We start from the raw sequence: 10,864 nt of genomic DNA on the forward strand, positions 1-10,864 counted from the left end.
TAGATCTCACATCTGCGTATATGACGCAAGAACTGACCGAAGAGTCTAAGCTACTCACCACCATCAACACACATTGAGGCCTTTTTATGTACAATCGATGCCCATTTGGCATCAGGTCGGCAGCTGCTATATTCCAGCGCAACATGGAGAGTTTGCTCAAGTCCATCCCGGGGACGGTTGTGTATCAAGATGACATACTCATCACGGGCAGGGACACCGACTCCCATCTCCGCAATTTGGAGGAAGTACTAAGTCAATTGGATCGGATAGGCCTAAGAGTTAAGAAATCCAAGTGTCTGTTTCTCATGCCCGAGGTTGAATTTTTGGGCAGAAGGATTGCCGCTGATGGAATCTGCCCAACAGAATCCAAAACCAAAGCAATTCGTCTGGCACCCAGACCCCGGAATTTCTCGGAACTGCGCGCCTTTCTCGGGCTACTCAATTACTTTGGGAACTTTATGCAGAACTTGAGCACGCTGCTGGAGCCTCTCCACGTGCTACTCAGAAAGGTGTGCGATTGGTTTTGGGGGGACGCCCAAGAACGCACCTTCAATAAGGCACGATACCTTCTATGTTCCAACAGTGTTTTAACCTTTTTTGACCCAGGTAAAAAGCTAGTTCTTACATGTGCTGCGTCAGCATACGGGGTCGGGTGCGTTTTACAGCATGTCAATGATGCGGGTAAATTACAACCCATTGCTTATGCCTCCAGGTCACTTTCGCGGGTGGAGCGCGGATACGGTATGGTTGAGAAGGAGGTGCTTGCGTGCGTGTACGGTGTCAAAAAGATGCACCAATACCTTTTCGGGGCCAAGTTCGCATTAGAAACCAACCACAAACCCCTCATGTCCCTGCTTTCCAAGTGCAAGGCAATAAACGCCAACGCCTCGGCGCGCATTCAGCGGTGGGCACTCATGCTGGCATCCTACGACTACACAATAAGGCACAGACCAGGCAGAGACAACTGTGCCGACGCGCTTAGCAGGCTACCCCTGGCGACCACGGAAGGGTCCAACGAACAGGACTGTGAGATGGTCATGGCAATCAATGCCTTTATATCCACAGGTTCACCCATGACGGCTCGCCAAATCAGAACCTGGACGACCAGCGACCCCACGTTATCCTTCGTCAAAAGATGTGTTTTAACTGGTGACTGGGCAGAGGCTCGTGATGCCTGCCCTGAGGAGATCAAAACCTTTCCATAGGCAGATGCATGAACTATCACTACAGGCAGACTGCCTGATGTGGGGCAGCTGAGTAGTTATGCCCTTGCGAGGCAGAGAGGCGTTTGTCCGGGAGCTCTACCGCGAGCACCCAGGGATCGTCCTTATGAAGGCCATAGCCAGATCCCAAGTCTGGTGGCCTGGCATTGACGCGGACTTGGAGCTCTGCGTCTGGCGGTGCACCATTTGTGCCCAACTCAGTAATGCCCCCAGGGTGGCCCCCCTAAGCCCCTGGCCCTGGTCCACCAAACCGTGGTCGCAGGTGCATGTAGACTATGCGGACCCATTCATGAACAAAATGTTCTTCGTAGTCATCGATGCATTTTCAAAGTGGATCGAGTGCACCATTTTAAACTCGAGCACCACCTCCACCACTATGGAGAGCCTTAGAACCATGTTTGCAACGCACGAAATTCCTGACATATTGGTCAGTGATAATGGTCCGTGCTTCACCAGCACAGATATTTCAAGATTTTATAGTTGACCACGGCATAAATCACGTTAAGACGGCACCGTTCAAGCCGGCCTCCAATGGCCAGGCGGAGCGAGCAGTGCAAATCGTTAAATAAGGCATGCTAAAAATCCAAGGTCCCACGCTGCAGAGCCACCTGTTGCGACTGCTACTGGCATACAGATCTCGTCTGCATTCGCTGACTGGGGTTCCCCCCGTGCAACTATTGATGAAACGGACCGTAAAGATGAGGCTCTCGTTAATCCTCCCAGACATGCATGAAATTGTTGAGGCAAAGCACCAGAAGCTAGCTGAGTACCATGACCGAAATTCAAGGGGGAGGTGGAATGAGATAGGGGACAAAGTGTCTGTGCTAAACTATGGCAGGGGTCCCAAATGACTTGCAGGGACAGTAACAGGCAAGGAAGGAAACAGGCTACTGGTTGTACAAATGGACAATGGCCAAACCTGCCGGAGACATGTAGACCACCTGAGAGACTGAATCTATAAAGACAAAAAACCTTGGGGGAGGGTGATGTCATGTATCTCACACTACTGTATATAACTGTATCTTACCATGCTATACATGACTGTAACTAGATGTGACCTGTAACCACAAGCATACTTTACCACCAGGGGTGCACTTGCAGGAGACACTGCATACCTATTTCACACAGGTATATAAAGGCAGGTCTCAGGCAAGTGTGGTACTCGAGAGCTGTGAAATAAAGGTGCAGGTCCAGAGTGACCTTGACTTCAGCATATACCTCGTGTAAGTCTGTACTGCAGGGTCAGGACTTTACACAAGCACTACGTGTGCAAGGGCTGTGGAACAATGGAGCATCTCCAGCGAACGTGCAGACGTGCTGCGACTCACCACGTGGCAGAGTCAGCAGAAGATGACCGATCCAGCGCGGATCACACTGAACAAGTAAGGGAGGCAACTCAACCCGAGGCTGAAGACGAAGTGTATGGGGTACACATCTTCACCACCAAAAGCCCGCCGATAATGTTAAAAATCAAATTAAACGGCATTCCAATTTCCATGGGGCGAGTCAGTCAATTATGAGCCAGAAGGCTTTTGAGAAACTGTGGGGCAACATGACACAAAGGCCAAAACTAAGCCCAATCCACACCAAGCTGCGCACTTACACCAAAGAGCTCATACCAGTCATTGGCAGTGCAGCAGTGAAGGTATCGTACGATGGAGCTGTGCATGATTTACCACTATGGATTGTACCAGGCGATGGCCCAACACTGTTCGGCAGAAGCTGGCTAAGAAAGATCCGATGGAACTGGGACAACATCAAAGCACTGTCTTCGGTGGATGACGCCTCGTGCGCCCAAGTGCTAAACAAATTCCCGTCGTTATTCAAGCCAGGCATCGGCAACTTCATAGGCGCCAAAGTGCAGGTCCATCTAGTCCCTGATCCATGATCCGTTCATCACAAGGCCCGAGCGGTTCCATATATGATGCGAGAGAAAGTTGAGATCGAGCTGGACAGTCTTCAACGACAGTGGATCATATCGCCAGTCAAGTTTAACGAGTGGGCCAGTCCAATTGTTCCAGTGTTGAAAAGTGATGGGACGGTCAGAATCTGCGGGGACTACAAGGTAACGATCAACCGAGTCTCGTAACAGGACCAGTACCCACTACCCAAAGCGGATGACCTGTTTGCAATGCTGGCAGGGGGGAAGTCATTCACCAAGCTGGACCTCTGCTTATATGACACAGGAGCTGGCTGAACCTTCAAAAAAATTGACGTGCATCAACATACACAAAGGACTGTTTATATACCACAGATGCCCCTTTGGGATTCACTTGGCTGCGGCCATCTTCCAGAGGAACATGGAGAGAGTGCTGAAATCAGTTCCGCGCACCGTGGTGTTTTGATCACTGGTCGCAACACCACCGAACACTTGCACAACCTGGAAGAGGTTCTCAAGTGACTGGACAGAGTGGGACTCAGGCTGAAACGCTCCAAGTATGTTTTCCTGGCGCCAGAGGTCGAATTTCTGAGGAGAAAGTTCACAGCGGACGGCATCAGACCCATGGACTCCAAGACAGAGGCCATCAAGAATGCACCCAGACCACAGGATGTGACGGAGCTGCGTTCGTTCCTGGGACTCCTCAACTATTTTGGTAACTTTCTACCGAGGTTGAGCACTTTGCTGGAACCTTTGCATTTATTGCTACGCAAGGGTGACGACTGGGTTTGGGGTAAATCTCAAGAGACAGCCTTTAACAAGGCCAGAAATCTGCTATGTTCTAACAAGTTACTTGTATTGTATTAACCCATGTGAATGTTTAATACTAACTTGTGATGCATCTTCGTATGGGGTCGGTTGTGTGTTACAGCAAGACAATGGGTCAGGCAAACTATAACCGGTTGATATGCATCCAGAAGCTTATCTAAGGCTGAAAGAGCCTACAGTATGGTTGGGAAAGAAGCATTGGCATGCATATACGGGGTTAAGAAAATGCACCAATACCTATTTGGACTCGGATTTGAGCTCGAAACCGACCACAAGCTGCTCGTTTCATTGTTCTTAGAAAGCAAAGGTATTAACACCAATGCTTCATCCTGCATCCAAAGATGGGTACTAACGTTATCTGCGTATGATTATATAATCCACCACAGACCAGGCACTGAGTACTGTGCTGATGCCCTCATTCGGCTACCATTGCCCACCACCGGGGTGGAAATGGCGCAACCCGCAAACTTGCTTCTTGTAATGGATGTTTTTGAGAGTGAGGGGTCACCCGTCACGGCTCGCCAGATCAGGACCTGGACTAGCCAGGATCCGGTGCTATCACTAGTAAAAAGCTGTGTCCTCAATGGGAGCTGGTCGGCGGTCCCAGGGGAAATGCAAGACGAAATAAAGCCGTTCCACTGACGCAAGGTTGAAATGTCCATCCATTCGGACTGTCTCCTATGGGGGAATCATGTAATTTTGCCAAAAAAAGGCTGGGAAACGTTTATACGCGACCTTCACAGTACCCGCCCAGGCATAGTCATGATGAAGGCTATTGCCAGGTCGCACGTTTGGTGGCCTGGCATTGACTCGGAATTGGAGTCATGCGTACACCAATGCAACACTTGCTCACAGTTGAGCAATGCACCAAGGGAGCCCCCACTGAGTCTGTGGTCATGGCTCTCCAAACCGTGGTCCAGGGTCCACGTAGATTTCGACCGGTTTATGTTTTGTTCAGTGAGACTTGACTTTTTCCATAGACTTTTATCGGCTTTAGCATTGGAAGTTCCCGTCAACCAACCATCCAAAAAGGGTAGCGCCCTCTACAGGGCATCTGGACCTGTGTGAACAGAGGAAGCAACTGTACATCTCCTTAACCAATCAGATTGAAGAATTGTTTTTGAGCAATGAAGAATCTGAACCAGGAAGTGTCAGTTAGACTATTGAATTCAATGTCAAATCAGGTACAGAAAGCTAAATACAGAGAGTGAAAAAAGGTGGGATTAAGAGAGATAAAAAAGATAGAAAGAAACAGTTAAATCTCCAACAATAATTAAAATCTGAAGGAATGAGACTCCACACTTGTAAAAGTTAATTTTCAGTGCCAGGCAGTAATTAAGACTTACCACACTGTTAAAATGGTACTTACACTGGAATGGACAAGCCCTAACTTTTTCTGGCAAGTATAGTCCACATCTATGAGGTAAGTACAGCAACTTCATGGCAGCCAATGTATTTGAATGGTGAGTTAGACAGCGAGATGACGCTTTTGTGAAGCTTTTGGAGGAACATCTCATTTCGCACAGCAACCTCTGGATTTCCACATTTAACTGAGCGTGTGCAGTCGCCGCAAGTTACTGTCCGATTTCCATGTAAATAACGGTGAGCATTGTTAGCCTCACTGTTATTTCTACAGCAAAATCCAGTCCATTATCTTGCCAAGGAACGGCGTAGGAGGATATCTATATCACAGGAATGAATTTGAATAGTACATTGTTATTCTCTGGATGAGAAGTACATGTGGAACAGGATTACATTGATACTTATTCCAGGATTATTGCAATCCTGAAACTCTTACGTATGCTTAACATATGAAAGAAAACATCAATTAAAATTACTGTCTCATTTACATGAAAGTAAAATACTGGCATTCACCTAATTTATCAGAATTTTAGTGCTAAAATACAGATCGTGCATGTTTAACTCCAGTATCTACCACAGATTGTCATCTTTGATTAACTAGATGACAGAAATTTAAATCAGTGCAACAACACATAGGGCTAGAACCTCCACTTTTGTGGTCATCGCCCAAAAATGGGCGATATTTCCGGCATGGGCGGTAAAAAAGGGTTTTCAGATCGCCGGCTTCTCACCCATTCTCAAACCACTTAGTCTCCAATTTTGAAAATGGGCGTTACAGTGAGCGATATAAAATGGCTGGTAGCGTTAAGTTTTTCTGACCTTCTGCCGTAAAGTGTGGCCGTCCTTAGCAACGGCATGGCAACGCTTGATTCCCGCGATTCTGGAGGTCAAGGGTCACCATGACGTGCGCAGGAGAGGAAGCAGAAAGGGAGCTCAGGGGGACTGAAGGCGTGGCTGGGTGTGGTGTGGCTGCTTTGGGAGGAAGGATGGAGACTTAAGAGCTTCACATCAAAAAGGCAAACAAAAAGTAGGTGTTACCAGCCACATATTTGACCGAATTTAGCCTATAATGGAGAGAGAGGAGGAGGCATCACAGCACACTGTGGAGACTGACGCTGGAGAGAGCAGTGAGGTGGGAGAGGAGCACATTGGAAGACGCAAAAGAGCCAGGAAGTTCTCGGACGAGGCAAATGCCTCCCTCCTGCAGGAGGTCAGGTTACGCTGGTGTGATTTGACACAGGGAGGGCGTGGGAAGCCCACCCCAAAGGTCTACCAGAAGATATGGACGGAGATAGCAGAGGTGGTCTCGTCGGCGACCAATGAGTTTCGTGAAGGCAACCAATGCAGCAAGCGATGGAACGACCTTGTGGGATCCGCAAGAGTAAGTATTACATTGCTTTACATGTACCTTATGTATTTATATAATTTGATTTGTAACAGTCATGAGTGACTATCAGCAGATGTGAGGTCTTGCATTTTTACCGGGAATGTTTCACTCAAAGCCTGCGGTCATGGTGTACGCCTTTCGGTAAAGAATGATAATTATCATAATAATCATGATTACATCTGTCGGTTATGGGTTGTATCAATCTCTGTGACAGTACCTAGCAATGATATCATGCAATGATCTCATGCCATGTCGACCTGTCACCTTTTACAGAAGAAGCTATCGACGATGAGGTCCATGCAGAGGCGAACGGGTGGAGGGCCACCAGTCCCCAGCGACATCACTGACATGGAGGAGCGTGTGCTCGCACTCGTGGGGAAGCACACCTGGACAGCCACGGATGCATCTGCAGACCCTGAAGTGATGCCACGTGAGTAAAGCTTACACCATTGCGTCATGCAAAGTCTATAGATGCCACACCCACTCATATCCGAACAATCATATATGATAGATGATTTCTAAAATTGTCATAGAAATAATGCTGGCCTAATGAAAATCATTGCAATGCACAATGTGTTAATGGTCATGAAATGTGATGTCTGCGATGATTTTGATAGCGGTAGTGCTTTTGTCGTGCATATGCTGTGTGTAGCGCTGGACTCACCTTGTGACCCTAGCACCCCCTTCTCCTCTAATAACCTCATTTGTGTTTTGCAGCTCAGCCAACAGCGCGGCCCCAGGCAAGACCACAGAGGCCAGAAGGTGGGGGAGCGGGGCAGGAGTCAGCAGATGATCCTTCTACATCTGGTGCTATGGAGCTCCGATTCTTGCCCGTCAATCCGCTGGGTCTGTTCTCCACGGAAGAACCTGCATCGCCACGCTCCAAGGTCATCTAGTGGTTCTCCAGTCATTCCCGCCTCCACTCTGGAGGTACTGGCCCCAAGCACCTCGCCACAGGGTACCCAGGGCAGCGCCGACCCCGCAGAGGCCTCGTGGACGTGGCAGGTCTGTTCCACAAGCGCGACATGACAGTGGAGAGATGGTACAGTTGTCCACGAGGACTATAGATATTGGTGACCAGCTCATCGAAGCATTGGGGGGCATATCCCGACACCTGGCCATCCTGACTGAGTACATTCCACGCATGGCGGAGGCCCTGGATGCGATAGCCAGGAACGCTGCTGCCACAGGCCTCCCAATGGTCCCCGAGTGCGGCACTCCACCCCTAGGTTCCACCCCACCACTGCAGATGACAGATGAGAGCAAGGACCAAGATCCTGCATCTGCATCAGAGAATGTTGCCCCCTCGGCAGCCCCCGCACCCGTACCCGTGCAACCACCACATCTGCCTTCATTCCCCCCCCCACCCCCCGAATGAGGCACCGCCTGAGGAGCTCCTCGGCCAGGCACCGTGGAGCAAGGAGGGGAAGGGGTAGATGTGGGGAGAATAAGGGGAGGGCGGAAGGAAAGTGAGGTGCATGTGCGCAGGTGATGGCTGTGTTATATCTCCATTTGGGTGTATGCAATTTGTTGTAATGTATGGGGGCTGGGGACCACACTCCTACTTTGCCTTTGTATTCTGTGTTGCTGGACATGTTGAACATGTTATTTATGTCAATAGTGGGAAAAGTGGGGTGTGGGCGGGGGTTGGGTGTTATTGGCTGTGATACTTATGATTTCAGACCAACGTTGGTATTAAATTTTTGTTATTGAACATAACTTTGTTGCGCATTGTCTGAGATAGCTGGACCGTTACACTGGTGATTCCTTACTATGAAAGGGTTAAATACAACTTAACATCAATCAACGTAAACTTTAACTGGCACCAAGATGATGGGCACCATTGATGTCTGAGCTGCACACACACAGCAGTGTGTCAGCGTTGTCACTCACATCAGCGCTCTTTCAGGCAAATCCTTCAGATATCAGCTCCTCACATAAGAGTGGGATTTAACAAATGCCAGCCACACCGATGGTGTTCATTACGGTTAGTTTCCCTTTTTGTGGGCGGTTTTATGGGCGATCGATATTGTGGGCGATATGTTTGCGAGGTGTTGAAATTGACGATGGCCGATCTCCATGGCCGCTAGTTTGGGTAAATACGCTCTTTACGACAAAAAACAGTGGACGGGTGTTAATATTGAATCTCGGCGTTAATTCCATGCAGAAAGTAACGCTGGGCGATATTATGGGCGTTGATTTCGCCCATTCTACTGATTCCGCCCCAAAAAAGTGGGCAGTCGGTAATATTTTTTCCCGCCGTTAAGCCCATTGGGAAAGTAACACTCCATGATAAGTGTCCTAAGAATGCCCGTCAGTTTCCATTTTGTGCCATCCGGGCATTATACGTCATTTCAGCGGTAAAATGGGCATTAAGTGGGCGATAAGCATGCAAAAATGTGGAGGTTCTAGTCCATGGAAGTTGAAACATTTAACAAAACCTTTGAGTTTTATAGCAGTAATTAATATAATCACCGATTATGGTTTATTTAAATGGCTACTAATAATTATACCTACCAATTCAGTGTTCAATTTGATTGATTATCATAATAATTTAAGCGTACGCAATAAAAATTATATACCTCAGCAAATTTGTGAACTCATTTCTTCTTCACTTGAAGTAGATGCAAAGCAGAGTCCTCTTTATGACTCTGCTTAACTATCCTGGAAACACATGGGTAACTGGCAACCCAGATTCCAAAGCAGTTTATAATTCAGTTCATTCTTCATCACACTGAGGGCTGGTTTCTTCTCGGCTCTTTGTGTATTGGAATCCCAAACCTTTGCTCTATAAACAGATTTTGCTTCAATTAGCACAGAAAGGAAATCTTCTTCCTCTGTCTTTTATTAATATTATCGCACTGAATATTAAACTATTATCAATTAAACCACGATAGCTCAAATTACATTGTTAATATTCTTTGTAACTCGATGAAATACTAAACAGGTGGTCTCACAGCCAAAACCCACTGAATAAATATCAATGTTTCCAAATGCACATCTTACACATGTCTAATGTAGTAAAACAATGTGATTTTATACCACTCTGTTCTAGATAAATCATATTACACACCAATGCTCAAGACTATATTAATACCTGTTTGCAACTGTAATCTATTTACAACTTTACCGACTGATTTTACAAGTGCATGTGACAAATACTACTTTTCTGGTCAATTGCGGACATCTAAGCGACTGACATCAGCTGTGCTTTTTTTTGCAGCTATGTTTATTTTTAAAATAGTCATTACACGTACTGTAAAAATGTTCCCAACAATCTTGAAGAACAAGCTGAGATTATAATCACCACCTAGTCAGCTGCAAATAATGCTAAGAAATTAAGTTTGGAAGCAGATGTGATAAAAAAAACCTGAAGTGCTAAGTACTGTATCTGTCAGCAGAACCTGTTCCGAACAACATTCCAAGACGACCGAAAACCGTACCGGCTGGGGTCAGGTGTGTGCGCAGCTTCTGGGTTCACGTGGGGTTGGGGTACGTCTTTTGGTGTGCTTTGTCAACAATGTTGCTTTTGGAAGCAGAGACAGTGCCTGCAGGGGGTGACTCAAACCCCGACACCGGCAATGGAGAAAAAGGAATCCAGGAACAATCCATCAATCATCACGATCTTCAGACTCAGTTACAGTACATACTTTGAGCATTTTAAAGAGTGACCAGAGGATGTGTCCCATGGTTAAAGTCGTAAAAGAGCTTGGTGCATTGAAGGCTGTCCGTAGTTTGTAATTTGCCAGTCTCCGTGGTTTCAGGGTGCCTCTAATATATTTTACAATGTAAGCTATTTGGGTCTCAATAAGTGTCCATTTTTTTGCAGGTGTCTCTTTTGGCAGTGTGTGTTTATACAGGTTTCACTGTATTTCTTTTTGATTTACAACAGTATGGGTAGTAATTAAATAATGCTCCTTTAAACAAACCAAACTATTTTTTCTTAATAGCTCGTTTGCTTGGATGTAAACAGTACATAGAAACATAGAAACATAGAAATTCACAGCGCAGAAGGAGGCCATTTCGTCCCATCGTGTCCGCGCCAGCCGACAAAGAGCCACACGGCCCTCGGTCAGCAGCCCTAAAGGTTATATATAAACCTATGAACAATGAACAATGGCGGAAAGGTAAAGAGCACCCAGCCCAACCAGTCCGCCCCATACAATGGCGACACCCCTTACACTG

At 47.1% G+C, this 10,864-nt stretch overlaps 1 long non-coding RNA gene across 2 annotated transcripts in view; it reads right to left on the bottom strand.

Annotated features, from left to right (window-relative positions):
• LOC139268266 (uncharacterized) overlaps positions 1 to 10,127 on the bottom strand; it is a 28,008-nt gene extending 17,881 nt beyond the window's left edge. Inside the window, exons 1-3 of one of the 2 annotated variants that reach the window (XR_011593997.1) lie at positions 10,050 to 10,127; positions 9,262 to 9,467; positions 5,300 to 5,612 (exon numbers count right to left, since the gene is read on the bottom strand). This is a non-coding gene — a long non-coding RNA (uncharacterized lncRNA). Of the gene's footprint in view, positions 1 to 5,299; positions 5,613 to 9,261; positions 9,468 to 9,936; positions 10,001 to 10,049 lie in introns of those variants that run through there. The other variant, XR_011593998.1, reaches the window with a different exon arrangement.
• Between the last annotated feature and the right edge of the window lie 737 nt (positions 10,128 to 10,864).

Source organism: Pristiophorus japonicus, chromosome 8 (genome assembly GCF_044704955.1).
Source record: "Pristiophorus japonicus isolate sPriJap1 chromosome 8, sPriJap1.hap1, whole genome shotgun sequence".
NCBI lineage: Eukaryota > Metazoa > Chordata > Chondrichthyes > Pristiophoridae > Pristiophorus > Pristiophorus japonicus.